The following is a 10,440-nucleotide window of genomic DNA, read 5'->3' as shown; positions in this document are numbered from 1 at the left end:
GCTTTGTCATGCTGATGGTTTCTTTGTTCCACTTACTTTTCTGTGCTGGGTTTATTTTGTTCGTGGATTTATTTTCTTCATTACTGTTGTTTCAGTATTTATTAAATATTTGATTTTTTCTCTTTATTTTGATGAGAAGGTTTATTCATTTTCATTTGTTACAAATTAAAATATATTTAAAATATTTTAATTTAGCCAATATTCAGGCTTGCAGAGTTGTTTTACTTATATACTTCTATATTAATCTCAGATTATATTCTAATTGTTGGTTCTTTTTCCAAAGGGTTTTACTTGATATTTCTTATAAGATTGTGTTGTAATTTCTACATTCCTTTGATTTCTGTTTATCTAGAAATGTCCCAATGTACCATCATCTTTGAGGAACAGTTTTTCGGGGTATATAATTCTTTGTTTTTCTATTTTTATAAGGTGCTCTCAGGGTTATTCCTTAATTTTGGTTTTGGGAAGTTTGATTATGACATGTAATGGTAATGTTCTTTTGGGATTTGTCCTATTTAGGGTTCGTTCAACTTTGTGAATGCATATCTTCTTGTCTTTTATGATGTTAGGTAAGTTTTCTTACAACATCTCTGGTAATTTTCTCTCTGAATTTTGCTGTTTCTTCCTTTTAGTTATTACTCTTGATGGCATCCGACATGATTCTTAGTTTTCCTTCATAATTATTGCTCTTTTAAAAAAATACTCTAGTGTGGATGACGGGAGACAGCAGACGATAGAAGATTACAAAATAACAATAATTTATAATTTATCAAGGGTTCACAAGGGTGGGAAGATGGAGGAGGGAGGGAAAAAAGGAGCTGATACCAAAGGCTCAAGTAGAAAGAAAATGCTTTGAAAATGATAATGGCAACATATGCACAAATGTGATTGATACAATTGATGTACAGATTGTTGTCAGAGCTGAAAGAGCCCCCAATAAAATGATTAGAAAAAAATCCTCTTGCACAGAGCTTCTTAAACTGTTCTTTGTGACCCTGTAGAGGTGTGGGGAAAATTTGGCAATAGTAAAGGTTTCAAAACATGCAGTAACCAAAATTCAGTTCAAAATCAAATGCGTAATGTTTCCAAGGTGTTTCTAAGGAGCTTGACGGTGCTGTATTGTGCTACTGCACTGCAGTCTTGGTCCCAAAGACACATGCTCGTATCCCCCAAAATGGCAACAGAGCTAGACGTTGTACTTCACAGTCCTATCAAAACCACTAACTTCATTAAAATCTGTGTTTTATTTGTATACTTTATTTTATGTATGTATACTCAAGGTCGCAAAGATTTTTCAGATGAGAAGTGGTTGGAAGTAGAAACGGTTTCAAAAGTCCTGTGTATGTGTCAGAACTCACTGGATAGCAAAGAGTGCTGGTAAATGCAGGTGGAAATGAAAATTAACATGTTAAGTATAAAGCTTAGCATTTGGGACAGAGGTCTGACTATGAACGCATGTTGTATGTTCAGAACGAAGGCTGCAATGAAATTGCACAATGTAACATGGACAAGCCCTGCCAGAAGCACCCAGACTCATTACGATGATCTTCGTGTATTCCGAAACCTTTTATTGTTGGCAAGTTTTGCCACGCCCACGTTCATTTGGTACAGTTTTAAGCAGCTCTGCTTTAGCAGATGAGTGCTGAGTTATTAGGCGTCAAGTTCAGTAATTCAACCTTCCCTTGTATCAATTCGACTTCTTTGTTCTTTTAACGCATTGTCTATTTATGAAACCACAGTGTTAATCTTCTCTATTTCTGTGTGTTGCATTTGTATATTTCTAAGTTTACATTATTTTTGTCAGTTCTTACAGTATTTTCCTGAATTCTAACATTTCCCTCCCCTTCCCCTTGTCTACATCAGTATTTTTCTCAATTTGTTTGAAGGAGTCAAACTACTGTTTTTGTGAGTTCCTTACCAGGTAGTTTCAATGTCTTTTTCCTGAGAAAGATCCTTTGTCTCTGTGTATTGGTCACTTGTTTGGGCCACTGTATTTTATTTTTATATGAACTGAAATTTTCTTTTGTCTTTGAGAAATTGTGAGACCTTAGCCACTTACTACCTATTGCCTGATGGCTGTAATCAAGAATATGGATGTTTACACAGTTATTTGCTATTCATGTAGCATAGCTGAGGAAGGTTTGGATATTTTTGACTGACTATGATCAGGTAGGTGGTACAGTAATGGGTAGAATTGCCTATGCCCAGTATTAGGTATGTCTGCAGGAGATATGGGTGAGGCTGGGCTATGTGATCATGGTTGATTGCTGTCTCGAGGTGGGCAGAACAAGATAAAAAGACAAAAATAAACAACATCCAATAAAGAAAATAATACATATTTTTAATGTTGAGAGATTTAATAACTAAAAAGAAAACAAAGAAAGTGAAGTAAAAACAAAGATCAGGGGCAGTGATTTATTTAATGTGGTTCTTCTAGCCAAAGTCTCTAACTACCACCAGATAAGCTTTCCCTGCATGGGGTCAAAAGATTAACTTGTAATTGTGAACAAGATCCCCTGGGATGCCTTCCTGTGTAAAATGAGCCCTCTGAGAAGCAGGAGGAGGGATCTCATTACTAGCAAGAGACAAGAGTGGAGTGTGTCCTTTGGACCTGAGATCCCTGTGAATGAACCTCCTGGATCCCAAAACATAACATCAAAGGAGCCCCAAGAAAACCAGGAGCCAGACCATGGAACTGAGTGACGGAGCAAGTAAAGCTGAGTGTTTTTGTGCAAGAGGCTGGCGTATGGTGTGGGGTGCCTCTGGGCACTTCATTCAGGGAGCTGGGTTTGCTGCCCCATGGGACTTGAACTGAGTACCTTCAGGTTAAGGTGCACAGTGGAGTGGTATGCCCTTTGGGCATTTAGGTGCAGATATGCAAGAACTTTGTAACATGTCATGATAACTCAATTCTGAGCATTTCTCATTGTTATTGCAGTTTGTTGACTTCCTTAATTAACCTTTTAGTCATGAATTTTGTGAGTTCTCTGTAGCTATTCCAGTGGATATTGGAACACAGGTAAGATTGAGAACATTAATTAAGACAACACACAAGGATCATAAGGAAGAAAATAGGAAAAAGGAAAAAATGTATTATAAAATAGGAATAAGCAAAACTAGATAAGGGAAATAGAAAGTCAAAACAGGATACAGCAAGAAAACTAAGAAGAGAAAAAATGAAAAAGAAGAAAAGAGAAACAGAAAAGAAAATGAAACGCAGAAAAAGGATGAAAAACAAGTGAAGAGAAAGGTGGTGGTGGGAGTTAGATCGAAGAAAAGTGAGACTAGGGTAGGGACAGACCCAGAGAGGAAAAAATACGGAGGGCTGAGTTCTCAGTATGGGCCCATCTCCACTGTCCTTCAAGGATCTCGGCAGGTGTGGGGACCGGGCCAATGTACAGCAAGCCAGTCTTAGGTGGGGTTCCTATAATCTAACTGCTATCTGAGATCAGGGACCTACCTGGAAGTAGTTTGTATGTGTTCAGGTAGTGGCTGAGGTCAGGGTGCTTGTTTCCAGAAAGGAACTTTTAGACCCCAGAGGGAAGCTGAGGGAAGGCAGCACCTGACTCTGCACCTGCCAGCCTGTGATCTGCCTGAAGTCTGTGCCGTTGCATATGGCTACGTGAGTCTGAAGAGAAGGGCTCAAGGACTCATATCTGACCTATGGACTAGCCGGGACATTTTCTTGATATACAAGTTCTTCTTGATATTAAAGCTCTTATACATATATGAGTGTCTCTGGACTTATTTCTGTAGTCATCCCAGCCTAACACAAGAACCAATACCAATAATGAAAGCAGGAACATCCCTATAGATCAAAGAAATGGTTTTAAAATAATAAATTTGTGAGTTTAGATGAAACAATGAAACAAAGATGACAAGCACACAAGAAAGAGAAATCTGAATACCTGACTATGAATAGGTTGGATTTGTATTTTTAAATCTTCCCATGAAGAAGATTCTAGTCACATGTCATCATTGGTAAATTCTATGAAACTTTTAAGGAAGAAGTAATACTGATTTTGTATAATCGCTCAGAAAATAGATGCATAAGCCACATTTACCAACTTGGTTTTTGAGGCTAGTATAACTTTGATACTGAACTAAAAGATAAGAAAATAAAATTAAAAAACCAATATCCCTTATGAATATAGATGTATAAATCAATAATAAAATAGCAAATAAAATCTTGCAGCATATAAAAAGGATAGCATATTTTGACCATATGGCTTTGCCTCAGATAAAAGTTTGATATATTCTTTGAAAATTGGACACCGTTACCTATTGCATTAACAGAATAAAGGAGAAAATGAATATTGTTAGATATTGTCAAGTCAGCAGCACTTTACATATGAAAAAAATGAAACATAATTGGCTCCTGAGCTACTTTTACACTTGTTGCTTCGTCTGAGCCCATTGTTGTAGCTACTATATCAAATCAATCCATCTTTTTCAGTGTCTCCCTCCTTTTTGGATTTGCTGGTCCTTTACGAAAAAGAGTAGGTGCTAAAAAATCCTTTGATAATAATCAACACTTATTCTTTTTTTTCCAGTATGTAAATTTTCTTTTTTTTCTTTTTAAAATCATTTTATTGGGGGCTCATACAACTCTTATCATAATCCATACGTACATCCATTGTGTCAAGCACATTTGTACATTTGTTGCCATCATCATTCTCAAAATATTTGCTTTCTACTTGAGCCCTTGGTATCAGCTCCTCATTTTTCCCCTCCCTCACAAACCCTTGATAATTTATAAATTATTATTATTTTGTCATGTCTTACACTGTCTAATGTCTCCCTTCACCCACTTTTCTGTTGTCTGTCCCCCAGGGAGGGGGTTATATGTAGATCCTAGTTATCAGTTTCCCCTTTCTCCTCCCCCCTCCCCCTTCCCCACCTGGTATTGCTACTCTCATTATTGGTCCTGAGGAATTTATCTGTCCTGGATTCCTTGTGTTTCCAGTGTACATCCTCTGGTCAAGCCAGATTTGTGTAGAATTGGGATCATGATAGTGGAAGTGGGGGGTGCGGAGGAAAGCATTAAAGAACTAGAGGAAAGTTGTATGTTTCATCATTGCTACACTGCACCCTGACTGGCTCATCAACTCCCTGCGACCCTTCTGTAAGGGAATGTCCAGTTACCTACAGATGGGCTTTGGGTCTCCATTCTACTCCGCACTCCCCCTCATTCACATAGATGATTTTTTGTTCTTCGGTGCCTGATAACCTGATCTTATCGACACCTTGTGATCACACAGGCTGGTGTGCTTGTTCCATGTGGCCTTTGTTGCTTCTCAGCCAGATGGCCGCTTGTTTATCTTCAAGCCTTTAAGACTCCAGATTCAACACCTACTCTTGATAACGACTCTTACCAAACTAGGCACAGAAGGGAATTTTTCAATAAAGAGCATCCATGAAAACCCAATCACATTCTAGTACACACTCTAAAACTTTGAAGTTAGAATGTTATTGTATTAACCACTACTGCTAATGCAATAAACCAAGAATAAGTAAAATTTAAAGCTTGGAAAGGAAAGAGTATAACTATTGTTCTCCTCAGATGTCATAATTAAATACATAGAAGAAAAAAAAAAAGAAATCCTAATGGAAATACCCAAACCACAAGGAACAAAATAAACTAGTAAGTGTATTAAAGTCAGTATAAAAATTGTATTGATTTTCTGTGGAGTGTTGCTCATGTTAGGTGCTGTTGAATCAGTTCTGACACAGAGCAACCCTGTCATACAACAGAATTAAACACTGCCTAGTTCTCAACCATCCTGTCCCCACAAGCCTTTGTGTGTTTGCATTTAAGCATAACAACCGCCCGTTGTAGCCGTTGCATTCATCTGTTTTATGAAGGGTCATCTTTTTTTTTTTTTTGCTGACCCTCTGCATTGCTAATAACTATGTTTCCAGTAATGGATCTTGCCTTGTGAATAAATTGAGTTCATTTTTATATAAAGTGCCTACAATAGTCTTGGTACCTCATAAAAGCTCAATAAATAGTGATGATGGTTGTGGTTGTGATTTTTCCAGGAAGGCATCCTTTACACCTTTAAGAAATTAGTTTTTTAAAAGCTGTGGGACAGAAACAAAATTGCAAGGGCTTAAGTAAATAATAGGTATCATTGGTAGGAAATGCTTAGTAGTGTTTATTTTTTGCTTGCCTGCCCACTCTCCTCCATTCTCCAGCATATGGTGGTGGCTATGGGGACATTGGCCTACATTCTCGGTGTGTCATCCTAGTGCCAAGGTACAATATAGATCTTGTTCTCAAAACCTATTGACCTGTCTAGTGGTTCCCTAGACAGGCTGACCATTATTGTATTCCTTTACCCCGTCTGGGACTAGATGATGCCAGTTGAAGCATTTGAATACATGTTTAAGGGATAGAGCAACAAGCTTGCTGATGAGGAAAATCCTTGTCAGAAAAAGGACTTTGAGGAATCTTATGTATCCTGGGGGATCTGGAGTGCCACAAACGTGTAGGTCTGGACACCTGACTAAAAACCTACACCTTCACCTCTGCCTCACAAGCAATTGATGAAAGCCAAGGCAGAGCTGTAAGCAGACACACTTAGCATTGAAGGAGCCTCTAGCTTAGAATCCGTCTGCAAAGACCAGGGGAGTGTTTTGTTTTGTTTGCTTCGAGCATTTAAGGGAATCTCCTTTGCATCTCTGGCTGGCCGCTCAGATAACAGAGCAAAGTACAGTGGACTGACACACAAGGAGCAGAGTCTTTGCAAAAGTAGTTTGGAAAAGTTCCTAAACAAAAGAACAGCTATGATCTCACTACTCAACACCAGCCAGCCCTGATGAGTGGGGAGAATCTGATGTCTAGAATTACTACTTTAGAATATTCAAATAGCAGTTTTCAGCAAAAAAAATTTTACAAGGCATACAAAGTATGGCTTATTCATAGAAGAAAAAAAAAAGAAAAGAAAAACTGGCAGAAACTGTTCTTGCAGAAGCCCAAACATTGGATTAATAGACAAAGATTTAAAATCAACTGTCATAAGTATTTCCAATGGGATTAAGTTGTTAGGTGCAGCTGAGTGGTTTTCAATTTAGAGCAACTCTGAAACAGCACCCTCCTCACGAGAATCGTTCTTTTTAAATCGTTTTATTGGGGGCTCGTACAACTCATCACAATCCACACATCAGTTGAATCAGGCATATTTGTACATGTGTTGCCCTCATTCTCTTCTAGACATTTACTTTCTATTGAGCCCTCGGTACCAGCTCTTTTTTCCCCTCCCCCACCTTCCTCATAACCCCCTCCCAATAGACTGTACATTGTTATTATTTTCATCTCTTACATCTGTCTCCCTTCCCCCATGTCTTCTGTTGTTCTTCCCCCTGTGGAGGGGTGGATGGTTATGTGTCGATCATTGCGATCGGTTCCTCCTTTCTCCTTCCTCTCCCCCTCTTTCCCCAACCCTGTCAGCATCACCATTCCCACTCTTGGATTCTATGTCATGAGCTCCCCTCCCTTTCTGTACCCGTGTACATGTTCCGGTCTAGTCTGAACTGGGAAGCAGCACTGGGGTCATGGTAGTGGGGGGTGGGAAGCCTCAAGGAACCAGAGGAATATAGTGTTTCATCGATGCTTTACTGCACCCTGGTGACTCATCCCCTCCCTGTGGGCCCTCTTATTGTTCCACTATCTACAGATGGGTTTTGGATCTCCATTCCAGCCCCCCTCGTTCTCAACAATATGTTTTTGTTTGTTAAGTGTCTGCTGATGCCTATTACCCAGTCCCTGTGACTCCTCATGATCACACTGGCGGTGTGTTTCTTCCATGTGGACTTGTGGCTTCACTGCTGAATAGCGGCTTGTGTAACTTCAAGCCTTTCAGACCCCAGACGCTATATCTTTTAATAGCCAGGCACCATCCGCCCTCTTCACCACATTTGCTATGCACCTGTTTTGTCTTCAGCGATTGTGTCGGAAGGGTGAACATCTCAGACTGCTGATTGATTAGAACAAAGTGTTTGGACTATCGTCCTTAAGTTCAAGCCCGCTGTTGTAGTCACTGTGTCAATCCATCTCCTTGACGGTCTTTTTCCCTGCCCCTCTACCAAGCATGTCCTTTTCCAGAGACCGGTCTCTCCTGATAACATGTCCAAAGTATGTGAGATGAAGTCTTGCTGTATGCTTCTAAGTAGTATTCTGGCTGTACTACTTCCAAGACAGATGTTTGTTCTTCTGGCATTTCATGGTACTTTCAGTATTCTTCACCAACACGATAATTCAAATTCCTTATTCATTGTCCAACTTTCACATGCTTATGCAACTGAAAATACCATGGCATGGGTCAGGCGCACCTAAGTTCTCAGAGTGGCAGCCTGCTTTTCAACACTACAAGAGGTCTTGTGCAGCAGATTTGCTCAGTGAAATATGGCATTTGATTTTTAAATTGCTACTTCCGTGAGCATTGACTGTGGATTCAAGCAAAATGACATCCTTGACTGTTCATCCTTTTCCCTATTTATCATGAGGTTGTCTATTGGTCTAGTTGTGAGGATTTTGGTTTTCTTTATATTGAGTTGCAATCTTTGACTTTTATCAGCAAGTGCTTCAAGTTCTTCTCACTTTCAGGAAGCAAGTTGTGTCACCAAATATCACAGATTGTTAATGAGCCTTTCTCCTGATGTCACATGTTTTTCTAATATAGTTCAGGTTCTTGAATTATTTGCTTAGCATACAGACAGAAAAATGGTGTAAGACTATTCCCCATACATGCACCTTTCTTGATTTTAAAACACACCATCTTCCCTTGCTTGTTCCAACGACTGCCTCTTGGTCTGTATACAGGTTCTTTGTTATCAGAGCTAGTGTTTCAGAATTCCCATTTTTTATAGTTTGTCATGATCCACACAGTCGAATGCTGCCTTTGTGGTCAATAAAACACACGTAAACATCTTGTGTTCATTACTTTCAGCCAAGATTCATCTGCTATCAGAATGATATTCTTTGTGCCATATTCTCTTTTAAATCAAGTATCAGCTTGAATTTCTAGCTCTTGTCAACGTTGAATTATCTTCAAAATTTTACTTTCATGTCATAGTAATAATGTACAATAACTTCCACTCACTGTTAGTTCACTTAAAGGAACCCTGGTGGTAGTAGATTACAAGTTGGGCTGCTAACCACAAGGTCAGCAGTTCGAAATCACTAGCTGCTCCACAGGAGAAAAGGAGGCTTTCTGCTCTTATATGGCAAAATAATAACAATCAGGAGAGGATAAAAGGGAGCTGATATCAAAGAGTTTAAGGAGAAGAACGTGTTTTGAAAATGATGGTGATAGCAATGTACAATTATGCTTGATCTAATTGATTGATGGATTGTTATAATATCTGTAAGAGCTCCCAATAAAATGATTATAAAACAAAAAAGTTAGTCTTGGAAACTCACAGATGACATTCTACCCTGTCCTATGGTGTCACTATCAGTCTGCAACATCTCCTTGGCAGTGAGTTTTTAGTTCATGTTGGGTCACTTGTCTTTAGGACACAGTTATAGATCTCTTTAAGTCAACTGGTGGGGTAACTGTTTTCCAAATTTCTTGCATAAATATAATAGGATACGTCTTCCCAAGAATCTGCTGGTCATGCCAATATCACATTGTTTCATTTCCTGTGGTTTTGTAGTTAATTTTGAAATCAGGAAGTGTCTTTCCACTTTTTCTAGATTAGTTTGGCTGATTGCACAACGCCCTTTAATATATTTAAACCATTGAATTATATGTCAATCAAATGGCTTAAAAATTAGATTAGTTTGGTCTTAAAAATCCTTTGCATTTCCACATGACTTTTAGAATCAGCCTGTCAAATTATGTTTTTAAAAGTTTATTTTAGCCCCAATCCCAATGACATGGACAGCCCCCTCTCCCCACAGGAGAATTTATTTCAGAGGACAGCATTGAAGCTATACAGCTCAGGGAGAGGGACATGTCTGATCAGAGCACACAGTTGGGGAGGAAGAGAGAGTTGAGCATATCCTGGCCCACCAAGCCTTGAGGACGATATCCCTGCTTAGAGCAGCCAGTGCACAGAGAGGACCATATGGCCGGCCCCAGTAGGAGACACAACATCCCTCACTGACCCATAGCCCTACAGGGGACAACACTGGAGACACAGTGTGGGAAATGCGCCTGATCTGACCCCACCACACCAAGGCAAAACAAGGGCGTGCAACAGAACAGCAAGGGGAGCAGAGCAAGTAAATCCCAAGGGAATGCCAAAATAGACTTTGGGGCCAGGGCGTGGCACCCCATCAGATTCAACCGGAAAGCACTCCTAAAGGTCAACAAACAGACCTTGAACTATTTACAGGCGTTTCTTCCTTTTTTGTCATTGGTTCTTTGTTTTCTCTTGTTGCTTTGTTTTGCTCTGTCTTGTTTTTCTGCATGTTATCATCTCTGCAGGTCT

The sequence above is a fragment of the Echinops telfairi genome, unplaced genomic scaffold (genome assembly GCF_000313985.2).
Source record: "Echinops telfairi isolate 266 unplaced genomic scaffold, ASM31398v2 ScPeMD7_7420;HRSCAF=8458, whole genome shotgun sequence".
Classification (NCBI taxonomy): domain Eukaryota; kingdom Metazoa; phylum Chordata; class Mammalia; order Afrosoricida; family Tenrecidae; genus Echinops; species Echinops telfairi.
The sequence above is the reverse complement of the archived record's forward strand: the minus strand, read 5'-3'. Positions refer to the sequence as shown.